Genomic DNA, 9,044 nt, shown 5'->3' on the forward strand with positions numbered 1-9,044 from the left:
GGAGATGAAAAATGTCACCAGACCGAGCCGCCGAGGTCAAAAGGCAAGTTAAAGCCCTACTCGAAGCCAACTTCATCAGGGAACTCCCCTACACAACCTGGCTAGCCAATGTCGTGCTAGTGAAAAAATCTAACGAGAAGTGGCGAATGTGCGTCGACTACACGGACCTCAACAAAGCCTGTCCAAAAGACGCCTTTCCCCTACCAAACATTGACGGATTAGTAGATGCCGCATCCGGCCATCGATACCTCAGCTTCATGGACGCATACTCCGGCTACAACCAGATACCGATACACCGACCCGACGAAGAAAAAACAGCATTCATCACCCCAGACGGGACATACTGCTACACAGTGATGCCCTTCGGTCTGAAAAACGCCGAAGCCACCTACCAGAGACTCATCAACAAGATATTCCAGAACTTGTCCGGAAGCAAACTAGAAGTTTACATAGACGACATGCTCGCCAAGACAGAGTCCGGCGAACAACTTGTCAGCGACCTCAAGCTGATAATGGACACCCTACGAAAACACCAAATGCGACTCAACCCAACAAAATGCGCCTTCAGAATGGAGGCGGGAAAGTTCCTCGGCTTTATGATCACGCAACGCGGAGTCGAAGCCAACCTGGAGAAATGCCGTGTCATCCTTGAAATGACAAACCCTAAGAACCTTAACGACATCCAAAAGCTCACCGGACGGCTCACTGCGCTATCCCGTTTTCTCGGAGCGTCGGCACAAAAAGCAATCCCCTTCTTTAAGCTAATGAAGAAGGGGACCCCTTTCAAGTGGGAGGCAAAATGCGAAGAAGCATTCCAACACTTCAAAAGAGTCTTGGCGGAACCGCCGGTTCTTGCCAAACCCCAAACAGGGGAAACCCTATACCTATACCTCTCTATAATGGAAGAAGCACTCGCAGCGGCACTCATCCGCGAAAATGAGAGAAAGGAACAAGAACCCATCTACTTCATAAGCAAAGTCCTACAAGACACAGAAACTCGCTACTCGCGCCTGGAAAAGCTAGCCTTCGCGCTCCTCACGGCCTCCCGACGCTTACGACAATACTTTCAGGCCCATCCCGTGACAGTCCGGACCGACCAAGCGGTCAAACAGGTGCTACAGAAGCCCGACCTAGCAGGAAGAATGCTAGCATGGTCCATCAAGCTGTCCCAGTTCCAAATCAAGTTTGAACCCAGAAACGCAATCAAAGCACAAGCCATGGCCGACTTCATCGCCGAGATGACTCCGGGAAACCCCACTCCCGAGTCATGGAAGCTGCACGTCGACGACTCATCAAACGTCACCTCTGGAGGTGCAGGAGTCATACTCGAAAGCCAAAATAGGGTCGTAATCGAACAATCAGTACGATATGAATTCCCAGTCTCCAATAATCAAACAGAATACGAGGCCCTCCTGGCAGGCCTAGCCCTAGCCAAGGACATCGGAGCAAAAGTCCTGGAAGTAAGCACCGATTCGCAGGTAGTCAGCTCCCAAATCAACGGAGACTACCAAACGCGAGACCCTCTACTCCAACAATACCTAGCCAAGGTGAATGAACTGAAAGAAGCGTTCAACCACATCACCATACGACACGTTCCCAGAGAACGAAATGCCAGAGCAGATCTTCTCTCCAAGCTAGCCAGCACCAAACCAGGACACGGCAACAAATCGCTAATTCAGGAAATCGTTAAATCACCATCCATATCCACAATGGCTAACGCTTGCCTGACACTCTCCAGCCAAGGATCATGGACCTACCCTATCCTACAATACCTCCTCGACGGAACACTACCCGAAGACCCCAAAGAGGAGAAACGGACGAAAAGGGAAGCCGCCAACTACACGGTCGTCGCAGGACAACTGTACAAACGCGGATTCTCGCAACCCCTCCTCAAATGCGTCGAACCCGGGGACACGGAGTACATACTCCGCGAAATCCACGAAGGTTGTTGCGGCCACCATATCGGAGGAAAAACCCTTGCCCAGAAAGTCATCCGATCCGGGTACTTCTGGCCCACTGTTATCCGAGACTCCATGCAATTAGTAAAAAGTTGCGATAAATGCTAAAGGCACGCCAACATCCACTAGGCTGCCCCACACCAGCTCAGCATCATATTGGCTGAGCGGCCATTCGGCACCTGGGGAATCAACCTTGTCGGACCCTTTCCTACGGCACCCGGTCAACTACGATATCTCATTGTCGCCATAGATTATTACACTAAATGGATCGAGGCCGAGCCCCTAGCTTCCATCACGGCAACCCAATGCCGAAAATTTATCTAGAGACATATCATCACCCGATTCGGGATCCCCGAGATGGTCATCTCGGACAACGGAACCCAGTTTGCCGACAAAAAATTCAGAGAGTTCCTAGAAGGAATACATATATCCCACCGCTTCAGCTCTGTAGAACACCCCCAAACAAACGGACAGGTAGAATTCGCAAACAAAATAATTGTCAAAGGACTCAAGAAGCGACTCGACGAAGCCAAAGGACTATGGGCCGACGAACTCGGATCGGTCCTATGGTCATACTGAACAACACCCCAAACGACCACGGGGGAAACACCTTTCCGGTTAACATACGGCGTGGAGGCCGTCATCCCAGTAGAGATAGGAGACCCAAGCCTTGAAAGACGGTCGGAGGTAACGACGAGGAGGCGGCACGAGACCTCATCAATGAAGAACGAAGCATAGCTCATGTCAGAGAGCTAGCTCTAAAACAAAGAATCAGCTTAAGGTACAACCACGGCATCATCAAACGAGAATTCGCACCCGACGACCTCGTCCTACGATGAAATGATATCGGAGCCCCAACCCCAGGGGAAGAAAAACTCACCCCCAATTAGGAAGGACCATACAGAATCAAAGCCACAATCGGAAGGGGAGCATACAAGCTCGAACGACTTAACGGCGACGAAATTCCGAGGACATGGAACGCCGCCAACTTACGACGCTACTACACTTAGATTGAACTCCCTAGGTCCTCCCTTGTCTTTCTAAATTCCTTTTTAACTCATATTTTACTTCTGTACTACATTTGTTTTACTCTTTTATATTTAAAGTTTTTAAACACTTAGATTGACCGCCCTAGGTCCTCCCTTGTCTTTTGAATTCCTTTTTAACTCAAATGTTACTACATTTATTTTATTTGTTTTCCCCCTTTTATATTTAAAGTATTAAGCACGGGTACTCTTTCACGCCATGACGGAGGGTTTTAACGAGGCCCAAATAAATTCCACTGTTTTACCCTTTCCCCTTCTACCTCCCAAAACGGAATAAAGATACGGCCACAAACACCGAGAACTGATCAACCTCGGGGTCCAACACACGGATATCCCCAAACACTAACGGCCTACCAAAGGCCCCAAGTCACAACGGCTTAAACACATAAACGGCTCAAAATAAAAAGCCCGAACGGCCACACGAGTCATTAAAAAGAAAGCAAGTTATAAGCGGCCACGATGGCACAACCCAGAGTTCAAAAAACGACAAAATACACGGCCCACGGCCAACCAAATATCCGAAATAAAATAGTTTAAAACAAACTAAAATAACAAAGTTACAATTAAACTATTCAAGGTCAACAATCTGGCCATCACGGACGGTCTTGAAAGCCCCCTTCACGGACACGTCCACACCCGGAGCCAGCACCGAAGCTTGAGCCCTCATCGCTTCCTTGGTGGCCACAATCGCTCCCTTCGCGTCAGCCAGCAACTCCGATTTCTCTTTCTTCAGAGCAGCAACTTCAACCTTCAAAACCTCCAGCTCGCCAAGAATCACGGCAGCCTGAGAACCCGCATCAGAAGCCCGTTGCCGCTCCGCACTCAGTTGAGAAAGAAGTGAAGTCTCGACCTCGGAAAGGCGGAGAATCTCCACCCCAGCTTCCTCGGAAGACTTCACTGCCTTCTCTCTCGCCACCTCGGCAGCTTTGAACTGCTCTTTCCACTTAGCCACCTCAGCTTGAGATTGACGGAGCTTCTTGTCCAACAAACCGACCTGAGCCATCACTGGCTCAGCCTTCCGAACAATAACAGCAGACCGAAGGAGGGCACGGTACACCGACTTAGCCTGGAACGAAACATCACACTCATCAAAAAATGGCTCCGTTCCAGGCATCAAGTGCTGATCTATGAACCCCGAAGCATCGAAACGGCGATCCATCACAATAGGCACAACACCCTCCTCCCCAAAGGTCTCACTACTAGGATCCTCAGGCCTCTTTCTTTTCCAAGAAGCCTCGGCAGCCGTCACCACGACAACCTCAGGCGAGCTCACGGGACAAGGTGAAGCCCGAGCACCAGCCCTCACCCCCGACGAAACCACCTCCTGAGAAACGGCTCGGGAATCCGTAGTAGGGTTAGAGGCAGGGGTAGTAGGAGACGCCGATGACCCCTCCTCCCGATCCATCGCCGCCTTCAAACGCGCCAGGGAAGTCAAACCACCAGCCATCTCGACTACAAGAAATCAAAGGAAAAAACATCAAGTTACAAAATCGGAAAGACAAACATGAACAAGAAAAGAAACAAGCCACACACCAATATACGTCCGACAAGCCACATGATCCCCATAACGTCTCGAGAATTTAACGGACGCTCCCCGAACAAATGCCACAGGACATTGGCGATGTCCTTATCCTCTGAAGACAAACCATCATAGGTGACCTTAGTCAAAACCGACGGACCGGCACAGAAATTCCAATAGGTCGAAAACCGGCGCACGCCCTCTAACGACAACCAAAATAGATGATGCCCCCGGACGGGGCGCACCTTAAAGTACTCTCTCTTAAAACCATGAAAAGAGTCTTCAAACAAACCAAAAATGCGGCGATGAGGCTGAGCCCGGAACGACATATACCCTTTCTTATGCTTCCCCTCCTTAGACGGAAGAGTACATAAGAAAAGAAAAAGGAAGACAGGAACAGAAACCGGGAGATCAAGATACTGACACACAAGCTCAAAAGTTCGAACGGCTGCCCAACTATTCGGATGAAGCTGAGACGGCGCCACGGAACACCGACTCAGCAGCTCCTGAACAAACGGCGAAAAAGGAAGCCGCACACCAAGCCGAGTAAACATTGATTCATAAACCCACATCCAGTCCGGAACAGTGGGCGAATCAAGGTTCAAATAGCAAACGCGCTCGTCGGCGTCTGGGAGGGCAAGCTCATACTGCCGCTCCATATCGCCACCTCCACAAATTGCCCCTTGATCACGGAGGCGTTGAAGATCGGCCTCCGTCATCCGCGACGGAACGCCCCACACGTCGCTAGTCACCCAGGTATAGCGAGCGGGGACGCCCCGGGAGGGGGCTATTGGAGTACCCACACCCTCACTCCTCCGCCGATGCATACCTAAAACAGGGAGGAGCACCACCATCAGCCTACTAACCCTACGCAGAAGCAAGGAAGACAACCGAAACCCTACTGCCACTACCAACCCAACACAGCGGTGCTCAACCCCTTTAAAACACAAACACAACCACCCAAAGCACAAAACGCAGTACAAAAAAGGAAATGGCAGAACAATGCATGGCAAATATAGAACAACAAAAGATCACAAAAATGAAAACAAGGAAAGAGCAGAGGAAAACCAACCTGATAATGCAGAAAACAAGCCTGGAAAACAGAGATGGGAGGCAGAAACTCAACTCCAGAAAACGCAACAGAGAGAAAGAGATTTTTTCAGATTAGAGAACAAAGGGAAAGTAAAATGAATGAGGGAAGCAAGAAGAAAAACCAAAACGGTTTCAAAAGAAAGCAGAAAGACGCAAATAGCCCTGAGCAATAAAATGACGCACAGGGGCAATAGAGGAAAAACACCCAAAAACGTTCCCTCGCAATAAATGCCCCTCGAAAAAAGAAACCAATAAAGTACGCCTCGAAAAACGCAACAGACACGAAGGAAACAGAAGAGTCGCGTCAAACCAAAAACGGCCAGGCGAAACGTCGCCACGACCATAAAAGACCAGGGTCGACACGCCGAACTCCCCTCGAAAGGAATCAAACGACCAAAAAGGAACCGACCTGACTCGCGGTCGAAACCACATCTCCCTATCAACAAACCGACCTAACTCGCGGTCGAACCCACATCTCCCAGCGACAAACCGACCTCACTCGCTCTCATGCTCCGGGGGCAACTGTTACGGTCATCAAACCCGGCATGCGATGAAACGCCCAAACAACGCGCTTCTCGCCTGACCATGAAAGGCCAAAAACTCCCCAAATTGTCGACCTGACCACGAAACGGCTGGGAACTCCCCAAATTGTCGACCTCGACTGGAAAAACCAAACAAACGATATCCTTGCCAAACCACAACGGCAAGGAAAAGGTTCCTCCAGCGATGAGACCGAGCAACATCACTCTCTCGCTCCGGGGGCAACTGTTACGGATCCAGCCCACGGATCCTATACCCGGAACGGTCCCGAACCCGGTTACCCAGGTTCGACCCGCTTCGCCCTTCCAGAAGGCCCGGAACCGGCCCACTAGAGTTCCTAACCAATTTTCGAATTCAAACGTATCCCTTATCTTAGTCAAATAAGATAAGATAAGATATTCACCATCACCTATAAATAGAGGACCTAGGTCCCTCCAGGTATTCACTCATTCCTCACACTTTACACCTCTCAAATCCATTCTGACATGAGCGTCGGAGTGTCTTTGCAGGTACCTCTCCCCATTGCTCCAATCAAGCAATCAAGCATCCATCTCAACCCGTAAGTTCCCGATCCATCCCTCAACCCGTATCAGAGACATCTTGTATAATATCAAAACTAGCTTTGAGTAGCGTTGTTGATTATTCTTGTAATAGACATGATCAAACAAAGTTCAAAACTTATTCGTCGGTGGTAGTTGGTTATTCTTTTTACTTTTCCTTTTATTATATATTGAGTGTGTGTATATAAGTCGGAGAAGGACAAGGCTTCAAAATTGGCATGTGCCTAAATGTATGTGTGTATACGTAAAATTAGAAAAAAGAAACAATGACAAGATCCTAGTAACTAACCCACTTGACTAGGTTATATCTAAAATAAACATATGCAATGGTCCAATTCATTTTCACATGTTTATGGTAAAGGAGAATAGAGCAGAGCCACCACATGCTTAGATAGAGTACTATTTGTCCTGTCGTCTTTTATGTTCATCAACCTTTTCTGCTTTCATTTAATTTGTTCTTATTTTTAACACTAAATTAATATCTAGTAATTAAGAAAATGGGGATGAATCTATACAGAGTACTTTTTTAATAATTGAATAAAAACTCAACTATTTTCGGAACAAATAGAAAGGAAATGTTCCAACACTTAAAAAAGAAAAAAATAAATAATGGGTTTTGTTAATTCTTTCAGTAGAAAAGACGAATATCCATGGTTATTCACGGATTTTAATTTTTAATTTTTTTTTAAAAATAACATAATTATAATATAATTCAATATATATATAATTCAATTAAATTTATTATATTANNNNTTGCACATTAAAAAAAATAATTTCTGACAAAATAATATAACATGACTTTTATATATAAGTGAGAATATTTTAGTAATTTTATCTTTTGTGAGAGTTTGACAAATTTTCATAGAGTAAATACTTCTATTCTGTCTCTGTTTTCGTTTATTTGCAAAGACAGATTTCCATCCTTGTGAAAATTTTGTGTCCCCATTAAACCACTCTCGTCGCGGCAAGTATCCACTTGCGCAAGTATTTTTGTCATCTTGTCTACTATGGTCAAGTTTTATTATTATTATTATTATTAGGGTTAAGTATGATTATGGTCTATATGGTTTAACCTAAAAACCGAATTCATTCTCGAGTTTTTTTTCATTTGAATTCGTTCCTAAGGTTCAATTTGATTTTAAAATCGTCATTTCTCTAATTTTTAGACAAATATCCTCGCACATAAGCATATTTTTCCTCACTTTTTCATAAATTTACCATTTTTACAGCTCATATCTCAAAAATCTCAAATCCAAACATTATCAACCATTCAACAAATTCAAACATCATCATCAACCATCAATAATCTTAGACAAGGCACCAATTTCTCATGCTTAATCAAACACCCTTCACAGTGAAACAAAACAAAGTGGAAGCAACGCAGAAAATGAATATTGGCAGCAGAATTAAGATGAAAATAAAATAGATTGAAGGATGAAAGAATTCGAATCAGATCATAAGGATAAGGACGGTGTTGCCGGCGAGTCTAGAAACTTCGGTGTATTCTTAGGTTAACAGGGGAATAATAACAGCAACAACAACAATAGCAGCAACGCAGAGACAGATCAACACAATGATGATGACAGAAAAATAACTCATTGTTCTCTCTTCTGCTTGCATTCATCCCCTCTCCTTCAGTTCGGTCTTCCCTTTCTCTCTCACTACTCTCCTTCACGGTGGACTCCACAGCGCTGGCGCACCCTCCTCCTTCTTTCTTTTTTGCTCCTCTTTTGATTTTTCATTGTTGTGTGTCCCTTCTCTTTCTCAGCCTCTCTTCTTCTTGCTTCAACAATGATGACGATGATAGTACAGCTCATTGATGTCATCTTTTTTTTTTCTTCTTTTATTTTTTTTTCTTCCTTTTTTCTCTTTCTCCCTATTTTGTTCGAAGAACAATTTTAAAATTAAATCGAACTTTAGGAATGAATTTAAATAAAGAAATCTTAAGGATGAATTTGATTTTCAAATTAAAATACGGAAACTAAAATCGTATTTAATTCTGGTTATTATTTTCTTGGTATGTGTATTCCTCGTTTTGGGACAGATTTTATGAAAAAAATAACAAATACTAATATATAATTTAAAGTAAAAAAATTTTTCGTATTTCGAAGAAATATCTACAGATTAGAGTTATTTCTCTATCTATGTCCCCACAATTAAAGTAAACAAAAAGAAAAACTAAAAAAAGACGAAAGGAAGAAGACTTCACTTACAGATTAGACACCTAATCTTATTAGTCATTTTTTAAATATTCAAACAATTACGTTGCTGCGAGTATGTGCAACTAAGAAAAAGTTTTATAGCTAATTCTTTTCAACAATTTCAACAA

The sequence above is a fragment of the Arachis ipaensis genome, chromosome B10 (assembly GCF_000816755.2).
Source record: "Arachis ipaensis cultivar K30076 chromosome B10, Araip1.1, whole genome shotgun sequence".
NCBI classification, from domain to species: Eukaryota; Viridiplantae; Streptophyta; class Magnoliopsida; order Fabales; family Fabaceae; genus Arachis; species Arachis ipaensis.